This window comes from Sceloporus occidentalis, unplaced genomic scaffold (genome assembly GCF_023333645.1).
Source record: "Sceloporus occidentalis isolate IW3139 unplaced genomic scaffold, rSceOcc1.0.p SCAF_14, whole genome shotgun sequence".
NCBI classification, from domain to species: domain Eukaryota; kingdom Metazoa; phylum Chordata; class Lepidosauria; order Squamata; family Phrynosomatidae; genus Sceloporus; species Sceloporus occidentalis.
Window position 1 is genome coordinate 17,197,474 of NW_028316994.1, and position 15,382 is coordinate 17,212,855.

Genomic DNA, 15,382 nt, shown 5'->3' on the forward strand with positions numbered 1-15,382 from the left:
CTGCTCTGTGCTGTTATTGTGAGCCATGCTGGCATGCCACGTCAAGTGGCTTTATGTGGCGTGATCGCTGACGGAAGACAATCAACCCTAATGGATTACCGCACTTTGTATGAGACCACCTAGGAACCTACACTGAGTCATAGCAGCTGGAAGCTGGAGCCATTTTTGTATTTAGCCGTCTGTCTGCAAGAAAGAGAGAGGGAGAGAAGCTGGAGAACAACTGTTTAAGACTGGGCTGCATCTACCCTGAAGAAATAAAGCAGCTTAACACCACTTTAAGTGCTGTTGCTCCATCCTATGGAATCTTGGGATTAGTAGTTTTGCAAGGTCATTAATCAAAGAATGGTGGTGCTCATAAACTACAAATCCCAGGATTCTGTAGGATGAAGCCATGGTAATTTAGAGTGGTGCCAAACTACATTGCTTCTATACTTGGACTAGCAGATACCTAGTCTGGGTTGCCAGTTCTTGAAATAAGATCCAGATGGAGCTTGGAGTGGAGCTTATTGGGTCAAGACAGTCCAAAACTTGTCTGGGAAGAAGGCAGGAGATAAGGAAAAGGTTTTCTATTCATCTAAAGCTGCATCCGCACTGTAGAAATAATCCAGTTTGACACCGTTTTAAACTTCCACAGCTCAGTGCTATGGAATCCTAGGAATTGTAGGTGAGACATCAAACCTTCTCTATCAGAGAGAGCTCTGCTGCCACAACAAACTACAGCTCCCAGAATTCCACAGCATTGAGCTATGGCAGTCAACGTGGGGTCGAACTGGATTATTTCTGCAGTGTAGATACAGCCTACTTCCTCTTTTTAAAATGGAAAATAGTTTTACTTCCTTTGTCCCCCTTGGAAACTCATCTAAACACAGAGCAAAGCGAAACCCAGCTGTTTATACACAATATTTAAAAACAAAAAAATGGTGGCGGCTGGTGGCATCCATGTCAGTGGGGCAATGAATCCACTCCAGCTTTTTAGATGGAACTTGAAAGGCCTCATCCAAAATAACAAACCTGACTCTGGAGACCAGGGTGTTTTTTTTCCAGCTTGGTTACGAAACCCTATGGGTGACTTTAGTCAAGTCACACTCTCTCAGCCTCAGGGGAAGGCAAGGACAAACCTCTTATGAACAAATCTTGCCAAGAAAACCTTGTCATAGGCTCACCTTAGGTTTGCTGTAAGTTGGGGATGACTTGAAGGTACACGACAGCAATAACAACAAACAAACAAACAAACAAGCTTCATTTATATACTGCTTCATACTACCTAAGCAGTGTCTAAGAGGTTTACAACTGTAAGCTAATTTGTCCCCAACAATCTGGGTACTCATTTTAGTTCCCTCCTCAGAAGGATGCAAGCCTGAGTCAAGCTTGAGCCCCTTTGCTGGTCTTGAACTCGCAGCCTTATGGTTTTGAGTGAGTGGCTGCAGTACAGGCATTTAACCACTGCGCCACCAGGGCTCTTACTCTGGGTTGTTTTTTGTGGGTTTTTCGGGCTAGGTGGCCATGTTCTAGAAGAGTTTATTCCTGATGTTTCGCCAGCATCTCTGCAGATGCCAACCACAGATGCTGGTGAAATGTTGGTAATAAACTCTTCTAGAACATGACCACATAGCCCAAAACCCCCCACAAAAAACTATGGACGCTGGCCATGAAAGTCTTCGACTTCCCAAAAAAGGTATTGCTGTTTGGTGGATTTTGGATGCTGTTGTACCTGGTTTGTATGGTGAGCCATGCGAGTGCAAGGAAACCATCCTAGCTTCCGGGAGGCCTTGGAAAAACGGGCGGCATGCAAATGCTTCAGAGCGAAAGCCTTGCCAGCCTGTGTGAGACCTCCTCGCCTGGCTTCTCTGTACTCCCCCCTCCTGCCTGTCTGGAAGAAGAATCCATTTGGAGTCTCATTATGAGCAACACCCCTGGCTTCCAGGTAGCAGAACATCCTCAGCCCGCTGCCAGGAAGGTAGATTAGCTGGCTTTCTGCGCAGTCTTATCAGCCCAGGAGCCGTCAGTGGGCCGGGATTATCAGCAGGTCCCCAGCGAGCCCTGTTATTAAGTCCCTATCTCTTGGTTGCCACCACCGGTAGTTGAGGTGGTGGTGGCACGCTTTGATAGACGGGAGTTGGCGACAAAAGGGAGAAGGCAACCGTGGCTCATCAAGGAGGAAAAGTGGCAATTAAAAGCGGGGAAAGGGAAAGGACACTGGAGGGGAGAAAGAGCATTTTTCTTGTACGGTTTGCCATCCGTAAGGTGGCACCCGACAGAGGTGACCAGCCCCACAAAGAAGCCAGGAAATGCAGCATTCATGGCATGTGGTGTTATATTTCATGGTTTTCCTCAACTAGAGAGAAATTGAGGGGATCATTTGCAGAAGACATTTCCATCATGGCACAAAGAAAGGAAGTCGCATGTTGTTGTTGTTGTTGTTGTTGTTTAAAAAATAAGTTTATTTATAAACAGTTGTGGCTGTGATTTTCATGTTCCTGGGCAGTGAATCCGCTGCAGGTTGTAATGTGAACTATAAAGGACCTATCCAAATTGTTGCATATGTTTTAGGGATTGTCGCTGTTGTTGTTGTCGTTGAGTGCATTCAAGTCATCTCTGACTTATGGCAGCCCTAAAGCAACTCTATCATAGGGTTTTCTTGACATGTTTCTCCAGAGGGGGTATGTCATGGCCATCCTCTGAGGGTGAGAGATTGTGACTTGCCCAAGGCAGCCCAGTTGATTTCCATGGCTTAGCTGGGATTCAAACCCTGGTTTCCAGAGTCAGGTTTATTGTTTTGGATATGGCCTTTAAAGTGCAAACTGAAACCTGGAATGGATTCATTATGCAAAGGGATCTTGCAGCACCTTTGAGACTAATTCTGTGAAAGAGTTATAGTATGAATTACATGAGCTGCATCTGAGGAAATAATAATAATAATAATAATAATAATATGATTTATTTATAGCATGCCTTTTCATGGGGGAGTAGACCCACCCATATGCATCTTCACTGAGGAAATAACCCAGTTTGCCACTGCTTAAACTGCTGTGGCTCAATGCTATGGACTCAGAGAATTTGTAGTTTTGTGAGACATCTAGCCTTCTTTGTCAGAGGGCTCTGGGGCTGCAACTAACTACAGTTCCCAGAATTCTGTAATATCAAGCTGTGGCAGTTAAAGCTGTGTCAAACTGGAGTATTTCTACAGTGTGGATGCAGCCCAAGTCTGGAAAGGTAATGTTATAACTTCTTTGGCACAGTTATCCTCAAAGGTGTTTCAAGATCCCTATCTATTTACTCAGGATCTTCTTGGAACAGCAGCCTGGTCACCCCCTTTGCCTCACTTTCAGGATGACCAGATGTCCTCCTTTACTAGGATATGTCCCACATTTCCACCTTCTGTCCGGGAGGAATTTCAAAATGTCCTCCAGTTTGAAATGACTCAGAAGCATGAATTTATATTTAGATGCATATTTTTAGCTTTTATTTAATAATGTCCTACATTTGGGGGTGTCTTGTCCTCTTTTTCAGTCAGGCCATCTGGTCACCCTGCTCACTTTTCACATGCATGCACACTCACACTTCCAAGCCTTTTGTACTTTCACATTATCATGTGAAAGAGAGAGGGAGCGAAAGAGGGATGGGGGAGAATGGAAATGCACCAGGGGAACATCTGGAAAGAAAGAGAGTGCACAAAAGGGTGGGCAAGTGTTCCCTGACCCTGGCAGTGTACTTCTAGGAGAGAGGGCTGTGGGTCAGGAGGTCAGCTTTGACCAAGCGGCCAAAGCAAAATCAAAAGAAGCCAGGCCATGGTTTTGATGGCAAAAGTGGAGGTGGAGGTGGGGGAAAGCAACATCTCTAAAGAGGAATCTAGGAGAACCCCTCAGCCAGGAAGGCAGGGAATAATGGGAATGTTGGCCCAGACCGAACCTGAGCCAAGCTTTCCAACATGGAGGCCATAACTTTGCTGAAAGAAGGATGCATCTGCACTGCAGAATGAATGTAGTTTGACACCACTTTAACCACCATGGCTCAAGGCAATGGAATTATGGGATTTGTAGCTTTGTGCGCTATTTAGCCTTCTCTGTCAGAGGGCTCTGGCACCACAACAAACTACGAATTGCAAGATTCCATAGCATGGAGCCATGGAAGTGAAAGCACTGCATTAATTCTGCAGTGCAGATACAGCTCAACAGTCCCAAAGTATGATATTCCTCAGTTCAGTCATTTTGGCTTTGAGAGAGAATCCATGCTTGATTTTCCCTCTGACCCATCCATTTTTCTTTTTAGCAGTCCAGGGTATCCGTCCTCTAGCATCACGTTTCAAATGAGTCGATTCTCTTCTCGTCAGCTTTTTCCGCTGTTCTGTTTTCTCAACTGTACATAGAAATTGGAAATACTATAGTATGGGCAATCCTGACTTTGGTATTATACACCGGGGAGCAGCAGTTGAACCCTATTTGTTCAACTCGTATGCAAAAAACATAAGAAAAGCAGGGTTAGACTCAGAAGAAAGAGGAAGAAGATAGGAGGAAGGAACTTCAACCATCTCAGATTTGTGGTTGACCCCATGTTACTAGCAGAAAACATCATGGATTTGAAACAATTACTGAGGAAGGTCAAGGAAGATAGTGCAAAGACAGGATTGCTGCTGAATGTAAAGAAAAAAATGACCATGATTAAGCCTAGATAAATAAATTCAACCTAGATAATGAGAAAATCAAAAGAGTTAAAGTTTCCCATGCCTTGGATCAAACATTGATCAGAACAGAGACTGCGGTCAAGGAGTAAGAAGAAGACTAGGAATGTGAAGGGCAGCCATGAAAGAACTAGACAAAATCCTAAAATGTAAAGATATACAACACAGCACTAAAGTTGGAATTGTCCAAGCCATCATATTCCCCATCATCATGTATGCGTGCAAGAGCTGGACAGCAAAGGAAATGGACAGAAGGAAAATGAACTTGTTTGAGATGTGGTGCTGAGAAAAGTGCTTAGGATACTGTGAACAGCCAAAAGACAAACAAATGGGTCCTTGAACAGATCAAACCCAAAATCTCCCTGAAAGCCAAAATGATCAAATTGAGGCTGTCATGCTTTGGCTACATCATGTGAAGACACGGATCACTGAAAAAACAATAATGCTAGAGAAGGTAGAGGGTAATAGAGAGGAAGATCACACGCCAAATGGATAGATTCAATCAGGGACGTTGCAGACATGAATTTGCAGGACCTAAGCAGAGCAGTGGAGGACAAGGGAGCTTGAAACTGTCTCATCGACAGGGTTGCCCTGAATCGGGGTTGACTAAAGGGCCGTGAACAACAGCAGCCCCACCAGTAGCAATGGGCGACACTGGAAATGGATGTTGAGACTGATGCTGCCACACTGAGGAATGAATGCATTTTGACGCCACTTCAACTGACATGGCTCCATCCTATGGAATGGATCTCCACGTACAGCCCATGGCTTCACAGGCTGGCCAGGGCTTCTCCCTGGCCATGAGAATGTGCCATTGTGACATCACTTCCTCCTCAACTTCTCAATCAGAGCGACTGTTTACTGGTTGCTTCCTCCCTTCACATCCTGGTAGCTCTCAGGTCCTTGGCATCTCGAGTGGTCGCTTCTCAGCTGGCTTCAGTAGGTTTGTCCTCTTGGCACATGGAAAAGGGGTCAAAGGGGCAGCCGAATTCGGATGCATACTGTCCAACTGACCCAATAACAGCAGGGACATCCCAGTTAATTAGCTCTCATCCCACTTTTGCAGCTTTTTAAAAAACGTCCCAATTTCTTTCTTCTCCTTCCTTTTTCTCCCTTTGTCCTCAGCTTACTTCAGTTGCTGCAAACTGAACTCAAAATGTAAAAGTAGTTTGCATTAAATTAACTCAACTGGCGTGTAGAGAGGAAGGGGCAGGAATTGACTTTCTCAGTAGGCTCAGGCAAAAGCAAACTGCTGTAGCCTTTCCTAGCTTTTTCATTCTTCCTCATTAATAATGTTTGCTGTCCTGACCACAGTTTGCTATTGCATAGCCAAACAGACCCCCATTTTCATCTGTAAACTGTTGGAGAGCATGTAGATGTGTTCCCCAGACAATCTTAAACCCCTGAACCTTTCTAAAAAGTAAAGCAAGTAACCATTGGTGACACTAATTACTAGCCTACATTTTAGTTTATGGGGCAGTGGAAAGACTATAAGATTAATCTTGAGGCATTAAGAAAATGTTAGCTCATGGATTTTTCTTAAGCCCAGATCACCAAGACGGGGCAAAGTGGCATGAATGTTCGCTCTCTGTGGCATCTTTTCATTTACTGATTGTTGTTGGTGCCAGTTCTGGTGATTTAGGTAACTGCCTTTCTACAAAATGAAACAAAAGGTCTCTGCCCCATGGGGCTAACATTTGGAAAGACCACACCACAAGAGAGAGGAACAGAGGCAATGGTAAATGGTGGAGGGTTGTGTTAATATAAAAATTAATGGCTAGTTTTACCATCTTGTTTAAAAAGTTTATATACTGAATTGATCTTCATCATATGAGCGTATAAACGAAGTAAGCAAACTAAGAAAAAACCAATAAAACAAGACAACATAAAATACAAAAAAGTAGATAATGGCTAGAATCTTCTTGGTGAACTACTCTGGAGTAACTATGCCAGTGTAGGCGGTGACGACAGAAGGAAAAAGGCTGCGGGCACAGCGACCGTGAAGGAAGGAAGGAAGGAAGGCACTGGAGGAATAGACTGCTCAGAACTGGCAGGTTTTTGTATGCCTTCCCTCAACCATTTTCTAAAATCTGGGAGAAAGTGTAACTATTTGCATATGGACTAACAGTGTATACTAATAATAAAATACTAATAGGGTGCCTGCCTATGGCTTTAAAGTAGGAGAAGGGAAAGAACCATAGAATCATAGAATCATAGAGTTGGAAGAGACCAGAAGGGCCATCCAGTCCAACCCCATTCTGCCATGCAGGAAATCTAAATCAAAGCATCCCTGACAGATGGCCATCCAGCCTCAGTTTAAAAACATCTAAGGAAGGAGATTCCACTACACTCTGAGGAAGGAGTGTGTTCCACTGTCAAACAGCCTTTACTGTCAGGAAGTTCCTCCTAATGTTGAGGTGGAATCTCTTTTCCTGTAGCTTGCATCCATTACTACGGGTCCTAGTCTCTGGAGCAGCAGAAAACAAGCTTACTCCCTCCTCAATATGACATCCCTTTATGTATTTAAACAGGGCTATCATATCACCTCTTACCCTTCTCTTCTCCAGGCTAAACATCTCCAGCTCCCTATGTTGTTCCTCATAGGGCATGGTTTCCAGACCCTTCACCATTTTAGTCTCCCTCCTTTGGACACATGGCTCCAGTTTCTCAACATCCTTTTTAAATTGTGGTGCCCAGAACTGGACACAATATTCCAGGTGGGGCCTGACCAAGGCAGAATAGAGTGGCACTATTACTTCCCTTGATCTAGACACTATACTTCTATTGATGCAGCCTAAAATTGCACTGGCCTTGTTAGCTGCTGCATCGCACTGTTGACTCATGTTCAACTTGTAGTCTACTTGGACTCCTAGATCCCTTCATACGTAAAAGTTTTTCGTTCAGCCAGGTGTCACCCATCTTATATCTGTTCATTTCATTTTTCCACCCTAAGTGCAGTACCTTACATTTCTCTGTGTTGAAATTCATTTTGTTAGCTTTGGCCCAGCTTTCTAATCATTAAGGTCATTCTGAAGTTTGATCCTGTTCTCTGGGTTCTTAGCTACTCCTCCTAGTTTGGTGTCATCTGCAAATTTGATAAGTATACCCCCAATTCTGTCATCCAAGTCATTGATAAAGATGTTGAACAGCACTGGGCCCAGGACAGAAACCTGTGGGACCCCACAATCCTCAAAAGCCCTCTGAACCCCTCCCAAATGCCTATTATTAGTAATTTAGTTGTATTATTATTATTATTATTCCCTAGCAATTTTAAGGCACTTTTCCAACCAAAAGTACCCAAGAGCATGTACAGACACAGCAGCTTTCCCTTTTAGCCTCCCACACTCTCCAACATCTCCGGAAAGCCACTGTTTCTGCTATTTGTTGGGCCGTACATGTGCCAGAACCAGTGCATCAGGATGCAACAGTGCAACCGGTGGGGGGACATCGAAGGGGAAAATTGGCCATATTGCTTTTAAACTACTGTACTATTAATACATTGGCTTGGGACTTTTACATGCTACACAATTATAGTACTACAATTCCATTTTAATTGACACGATCCCGTGAAATCCTAGGATTCATGAATTAGAGAGTGGCCAGAAAATTCTAAGGCATCACCAAACAAGAAATCCCAGGCATTCACAGGATGTTGCCATGACAGAAAAAAAGGAATCTCAGGGCCTGAACAGACAGGACTGGAGCATGGCTTTGGCGTGGCTTCTGGACTCTTAGGACGCATGCATCATTTAAACAGCATACCTCCAAAGTGACCTGAAGCAGCTTTATTTTGGCCTGTCTGTTTGGGCCCATAGTTGCTATAATATATCTAGTGTGAAAAGGATCCTGGTTATGATAGGACAAGCTTTCCCAATCTGAGGCCCTCCAGCATGGTTGAACTTTATTCATCTATTTATTTATTTGATTTTTATTTATGAAGTACAGCTTGCCATTGTGGTGATGCCAGGGATGCTGGGAGTTGTAGTAGTCCAAGATATCTGGAGAGCACCAGAATGGGCAAAACTAGAGGAAATTATTGGGGTGGGGCCGGGGGGGGGGGAATGAACATCAAGCCAAAGGCTTTGTGGATCTGAAAGGAAGTCAGAGAGGTGGGATCAGGCAGGTGTGCTGGGAGACAATTCTAAAGATAAGATGGGGCAACAAGACAGGATGAGCTGAATTACCTAAGTGAATAGGTGGTATCTAGACCTTGGAGGGTGGTAGAGCTGGATGAAACGGATCACAGACGGTTGTTTTTATCATACACACATCCGAAAACTGGTGTGTACACTTGCTTTGTGCTTGTTTTGTTCCTTTTAAATCCTATCATGATGATGGCACACATTCCAGCTGTCATTGTGGATCTTCTCACTGCCACTGTCTCCACAGGTTATGGCTGCACATGTCCCCATGGCTCCTGGCCTTCCACAGATGCTCAAGGCAGGCGTGAAGTACTTCACCGGCCTCCAGGAAACACTCTTCAGCAACATCACAGCCTGCAAAGCTTTGGTGCGTTCCTTGCGTACCTGTTATGGTCCGTTGGGCCACAACAAGCTGGTAATCAACCATCTTGGCAAGTCGTTCCACACCTCCCACGCTGCCACCATCTTGCGCGAACTGGAGCTGGAGAACCCAGTGGCTTGCTTGCTACGCTCAGCTGCCGAAACACAAGAGGAGGAGACGGGAGATGGCACAAATTTTGTTATCCTCCTGGCAGGAGCACTTTTGGAGAATGCTGAGAAGCTGCTACGATCAGGACTGCCGGTGGTCCACGTCCGGTCTGGCTATGAGATGGCTTGCAAGGAAGCTTTGCGCCTGCTGCCCACACTGGTGTGCCACGTGATGAAAAACCCACGTGATGAGGATGAGGTAATGTGGATCCTGCAGGCCATTGTGGGCAGTAAAATCTTTGGTCACCAGAAGTTCTTATCCAAATTGGTAGCCAAGTCCTGCATTTTGGTGCTGCCTCCAGACAACAACACCTTCAACCCGGATCTCATCCGCATATGTAAAATCCCAGGGGGTGACATCACCAACTCCTGCATAGTGGCGGGTATGGTCATCTGCACAGAAGTTGAAGGAACAGTCAAGCGGATGGAGAGAGCTCATATCGCGGCCTACTGTTGCTGCTTTGGCCCACCTAGACTGGAAGCAAAGGGCACAGTTGTCTTTGGAAATGCAACAGAAATGAAGGTCTATACCAAAGGAGAAGAGCGGCTATTGGAGCAGCACATTCGGGGCCTTGCCCAGGCTGGCATCAATGTGGTGGTGGTTGGAGGAAAGGTGGACGATTTGGCGCTCTTCTATGCCAACCGGTACAGGATACTGGTGGTTCGGCTGACCTCCCACATGGAGCTGCAACGTCTGTGTACAGCTGTGGGAGCCACTTTATTGCTCAACTTAGCTGTGCCATCCCAAGAACAGATTGGGCACTGCCGCCGTGTCTACATGACCGAAATCGGCAGCACTAACACAGTCATTTTCAGTCAAGATGACACCCCTTGCCCTGTCGCCACTATTGTGCTTAGAGGAGCCACCAAGGATATGCTGGACTGCTTGGAAGAAGCCATCCGTGATGGAGTCAACGTCTACAAGATTTTGGGCAATGATGGGCGACTGTTGCCAGGGGCCGGTGCCACAGAGATGGCACTATCAGTGCGACTCAATACCTTGGGGATGTACTACCCAGGATCTGAGCAGTATGGAGTCTTGGAGTTCTCACAAGCATTGAAAACCCTCCCAGCCACCCTGGCTGAAAATTCAGGTCTCCCAGTCAATGAAGTGATGGCAAAGATAGAGGTGCAGCACCAACTGGGCATACAGAACACTGGCATCAACTTGGCCGTGGAGGAAGGTGGCACAATCGACACCGTCAAAGAAGGCCTCCTGGATCCATTCTTAGTAAAACAACGAGGCATTGTGTTGGCCACTGAGATGGCAGTCACACTCCTGGGAGTGAGTGAGGTCATTGTAGCCAAGAAGAGTGGAGGACCAAAAGTCAGAGGGGAAAATCCCAACTGGGACAAAGAACCAGATGCATTAGATTGAGAGGGGCCTCCCTTCTCCCTAAAGATTATGGGGTCCCTCCTATAAATAAAGTACAATTCATTGTGGCTGACAGAGTCCCTCTTGTCTTCGTAATTGGTACGAAACAAGCCAAGGCTCTTGGGCAAGTGGGCAACAGCAGTACTGTCCAATGGCCAGGAGTGTGTGCATGTGTGCATGAAATGAACATTAAATTAACAGAGTTTCTGAGTTCCAGAAAAATTCTTCTGGTGGGAGTGGAGAAATCTGTATTTTCTATATATTCTGCAAATTTCAGATATTTCTGGAGATGAGCCTAAATGTAGTACATCAAAGCCCAGCTTTATGATCATATGAGACCATGGCTTCTGTATTATGTTTGCTCTTCACCTGACTTTCAAGGAATTTAGGAGCAGAATTGCTTCCATTTTCTCCCTCTCCCTTGGCCACTGTATGAAGTAAAGGTACCTCCCATCTGTCCTGATTTGGTGAGGACAATCCTGATTAATCCTTTGTTTTCTAATACAGTAAGCCCTGTTATCTGCTGGGATTTGGTTCCAGAACCCCAGTGAATAACAAAATCCATGGGTGCTCAAGTCCCATTAAATACAATGGCTCAATAAAATGGTGTCCCTTATGTAAAATGGCAAAATCAAGGTTTGATACTTGGAATTTATACTTTTTTTGAATATTTTCAAGCCGTGAATGCTTGAATTGGTGGATAAAAAAATAAGTGGATAAGGAGGGCCAGCTGTAAAAGCAGGAATTCACAATAATGCCAAGAGTGGCAACATTTAAAAAAGAGCAACTTGAGAGAAGGCGGGGAGGAGAAAGGAGTGCTTACCCTCCAGAGTTTCACTGCCAAGTTCATCCCTAGATGTGTCTGAACCAAATCCAATTATTATTCAGTAGTACTACACTGAAGATTGAGCGCCAGCATGATGTAGTGCTTTGAGTGATGGACTAGGATTCGATGCCCAGGGGAAGGCAATGGCAAACCTCCTTGGACAAATCTTGCCAAGAAAACGCCATACCTTAATGTTGCTATAAGTCAGAAACGACTTGAAGGCACACAATATACACAACACAGTACCACACTATGGCCCTGAATCTATGGAAGTTATGTAGGTGTTGACTTACTACGTTTTGCTGACTCAGTGGGTCTTCTCCAGTTCAGACTAACAGCTGGATTTTGCTCTTAGTTTGGACATGATAGAAATGCAAGTGTAATGCTATACTGTTGAACACCAAATTCAAGCTCATCAATGCCATGGTATTTCAGCTTCTGTGTATGGATGTGAAAGCAGGAGAAAGAAGAAAGTAGACAGGGAAAAACATGATTGATTTGTTATAAGCTGCTAGAAGAGAATTTTATAGCTACTATGGACGACCAAAAAGACAAATATATAGGTCCAAGAGAAAATCAAGCCTGAAATAGATGCTAAAATGACTAAACTGAGACTGTCATACATTAGACATACACTGGTACCCCGGGATACGAAAGGACCGGGTTACGAAATATTCGGGATACGAAAAAAGCGGCTGGTAAAAAGCTGTCCCGGGTTACGAAAGATTCTTCGGGTTACGCAATCCTTTTCGGCGCGAAATTCAAAAGATGCAAACTGCAGCGATAGGCTTTCCAGGGATTTAAAGGGCTAACGGCTAACCCAGGGGGCTGGGTTAGGGGTTAGCTTGGGCGCGAATTTTGAATTTCGTTAGCAGCAGTGATTGGCTTGCGAAATCAAGCTGATCAACTGTATTGGCTAACGAAATTGGGGGGGGTGGCCTGGCTTGAGGTACAAAAGCCGGCTTCCATCGATCTGCTCCTTTGTCTGGCCCTGTGGACTGTGTGAGGAAGAGTTGATATTTTGAGCTCTGACTCTTGGGTTCACTTGCGGTTCGGACTTTGCCTGGCTTTGGACTTTTGCTGCCTTTGCCAGGTGTATCTTCGGATCAAGACCGGCCATCAGGAATTTCTCTACAGGTAGGTTGATGGATTTTTACCTTCTTCTTGTGGGGTGGGGTGGGCTGAGACAGTGTGACCATGCTTTTGCTCTGGGGTGCTGGGGTGCTGTTTTTTTTTTTTAAATTTTTTTAATTTTTTTTTAATTTTTATTTTTTTTTTTATTTTTTTGGTGTTTTCAAAGTGTGGATTGTGGGTTTTGCTACACTACTGGCATGTTCAGATTTGTGGATGATGGGCTAGAGCTGCTGGGTTGCATTTTTGGGGTTTTTTTGCTGTTTGGGTAACATGCTCTGATGTGTGGATGATGGGTTAGAGCTGCTGGGTTGCATTTTTGGGGGTTTTTTGCTGTTTGGGTAACATGCTCTGATGTGTGGATGATGGGTTAGAGCTGCTGGGTTGCATTTTTGGGGTTTTTTTGCTGTTTGGGTAACATGCTCTGATGTGTGGATGATGGGTTAGAGCTGCTGGGTTGCATTTTTGGGGTTTTTTTGCTGTTTGGGTAACATGCTCTGATGTGTGGATGATGGGTTAGAGCTGCTGGGTTGCATTTTTGGGGTTTTTTTGCTGTTTGGGTAACATGCTCTGATGTGTGGATGATGGGTTAGAGCTGCTGGGTTGCATTTTTGGGGTTTTTTTGCTGTTTGGGTAACATGCTCTCATGTGTGGATGATGGGTTAGAGCTGCTGGGTTGCTTTTTTGGGGGGTTTTTGCTGTTTGGGTAACATGCTCTCATGTGTGGATGATGGGTTAGAGCTGCTGGGTTGCATTTTTGGGGGTTTTTTGCTGTTTGGGTAACATGCTCTCATGTGTGGATGATGGGTTAGAGCTGCTGGGTTGCATTTTTGGGGTTTTTTTTGCTGTTTGGGTAACATGCTCTCATGTGTGGATGATGGGTTAGAGCTGCTGGGTTGCTTTTTTGGGGGGTTTTTGCTGTTTGGGTAACATGCTCTCATGTGTGGATGATGGGTTAGAGCTGCTGGGTTGCATTTTTGGGGTTTTTTTGCTGTTTGGGTAACATGCTCTGATGTGTGGATGATGGGTTAGAGCTGCTGGGTTGCATTTTTGGGGTTTTTTTGCTGTTTGGGTAACATGCTCTGATGTGTGGATGATGGGTTAGAGCTGCTGGGTTGCATTTTTGGGGGTTTTTTGCTGTTTGGGTAACATGCTCTGATGTGTGGATGATGGGCTAGAGCTGCTGGGTTGCATTTTTGGGGTTTTTTTGCTGTTTGGGTAACATGCTCTGATGTGTGGATGATGGGTTAGAGCTGCTGGGTTGCATTTTTGGGGTTTTTTTGCTGTTTGGGTAACATGCTCTGATGTGTGGATGATGGGTTAGAGCTGCTGGGTTGCATTTTTGGGGTTTTTTTGCTGTTTGGGTAACATGCTCTGATGTGTGGATGATGGGCTAGAGCTGCTGGGTTGCATTTTTGGGGGTTTTTTGCTGTTTGGGTAACATGCTCTCATGTGTGGATGATGGGTTAGAGCTGCTGGGTTGCATTTTTGGGTTTTTTTTGCTGTTTGGGTAACATGCTCTGATGTGTGGATGATGGGTTAGAGCTGCTGGGTTGCATTTTTGGGGTTTTTTTGCTGTTTGGGTAACATGCTCTGATGTGTGGATGATGGGTTAGAGCTGCTGGGTTGCATTTTTGGGGTTTTTTTGCTGTTTGGGTAACATGCTCTGATGTGTGGATGATGGGCTAGAGCTGCTGGGTTGCATTTTTGGGGTTTTTTTGCTGTTTGGGTAACATGCTCTCATGTGTGGATGATGGGTTAGAGCTGCTGGGTTGCATTTTTGGGGTTTTTTTGCTGTTTGGGTAACATGCTCTGATGTGTGGATGATGGGTTAGAGCTGCTGGGTTGCATTTTTGGGGTTTTTTTGCTGTTTGGGTAACATGCTCTGATGTGTGGATGATGGGCTAGAGCTGCTGGGTTGCATTTTTGGGGGTTTTTTGCTGTTTGGGTAACATGCTCTGATGTGTGGATGATGGGTTAGAGCTGCTGGGTTGCTTTTTTGGGGGGTTTTTGCTGTTTGGGTAACATGCTCTCATGTGTGGATGATGGGTTAGAGCTGCTGGGTTGCTTTTTTGGGGGGTTTTTGCTGTTAGTGTGGCATGCTCTGATGTGTGGATGATGGGTTAGAGCTGCTGGGTTGCATTTTTGGGGTTTTTTTGCTGTTTGGGTAACATGCTCTGATGTGTGGATGATGGGTTAGAGCTGCTGGGTTGCTTTTTTGGGGTTTTTTTGCTGTTTGGGTAACATGCTCTCATGTGTGGATGATGGGTTAGAGCTGCTGGGTTGCATTTTTGGGGTTTTTTTGCTGTTTGGGTAACATGCTCTGATGTGTGGATGATGGGTTAGAGCTGCTGGGTTGCTTTTTTGGGGGGTTTTTGCTGTTAGTGTGGCATGCTCTGATGTGTGGATGATGGGTTAGAGCTGCTGGGTTGCTTTTTTGGGGGTTTTTTGCTGTTTGGGTAACATGCTCTCATGTGTGGATGATGGGTTAGAGCTGCTGGGTTGCTTTTTTGGGGGTTTTTTGCTGTTTGGGTAACATGCTCTGATGTGTGGATGATGGGTTAGAGCTGCTGGGTTGCATTTTTGGGGTTTTTTTGCTGTTTGGGTAACATGCTCTGATGTGTGGATGATGGGTTAGAGCTGCTGGGTTGCATTTTTGGGGGTTTTTTGCTGTTTGGGTAACATGCTCTGATGTGTGGATG

At 45.1% G+C, this 15,382-nt stretch overlaps 1 protein-coding gene and 1 pseudogene across 3 annotated transcripts in view; one reads left to right on the plus strand and one right to left on the minus strand.

The window, feature by feature from the left end:
- DNAH2 (dynein axonemal heavy chain 2) overlaps positions 1 to 15,382 on the minus strand; it is a 161,737-nt gene that overhangs the window by 136,531 nt on the left and 9,824 nt on the right.
- On the plus strand, positions 5,533 to 10,837 carry LOC149304308 (T-complex protein 1 subunit theta pseudogene; annotated as a pseudogene). Of its 2 annotated transcripts, none has more exons than XR_016271985.1 (2): positions 5,533 to 5,621; positions 9,068 to 10,837. The product of XR_016271985.1 is annotated as a T-complex protein 1 subunit theta pseudogene, transcript variant X2 (transcript). The 2 variants fall into 2 exon arrangements; XR_016271984.1 differs by having other exon boundaries at positions 5,533 to 5,617; positions 9,068 to 10,836.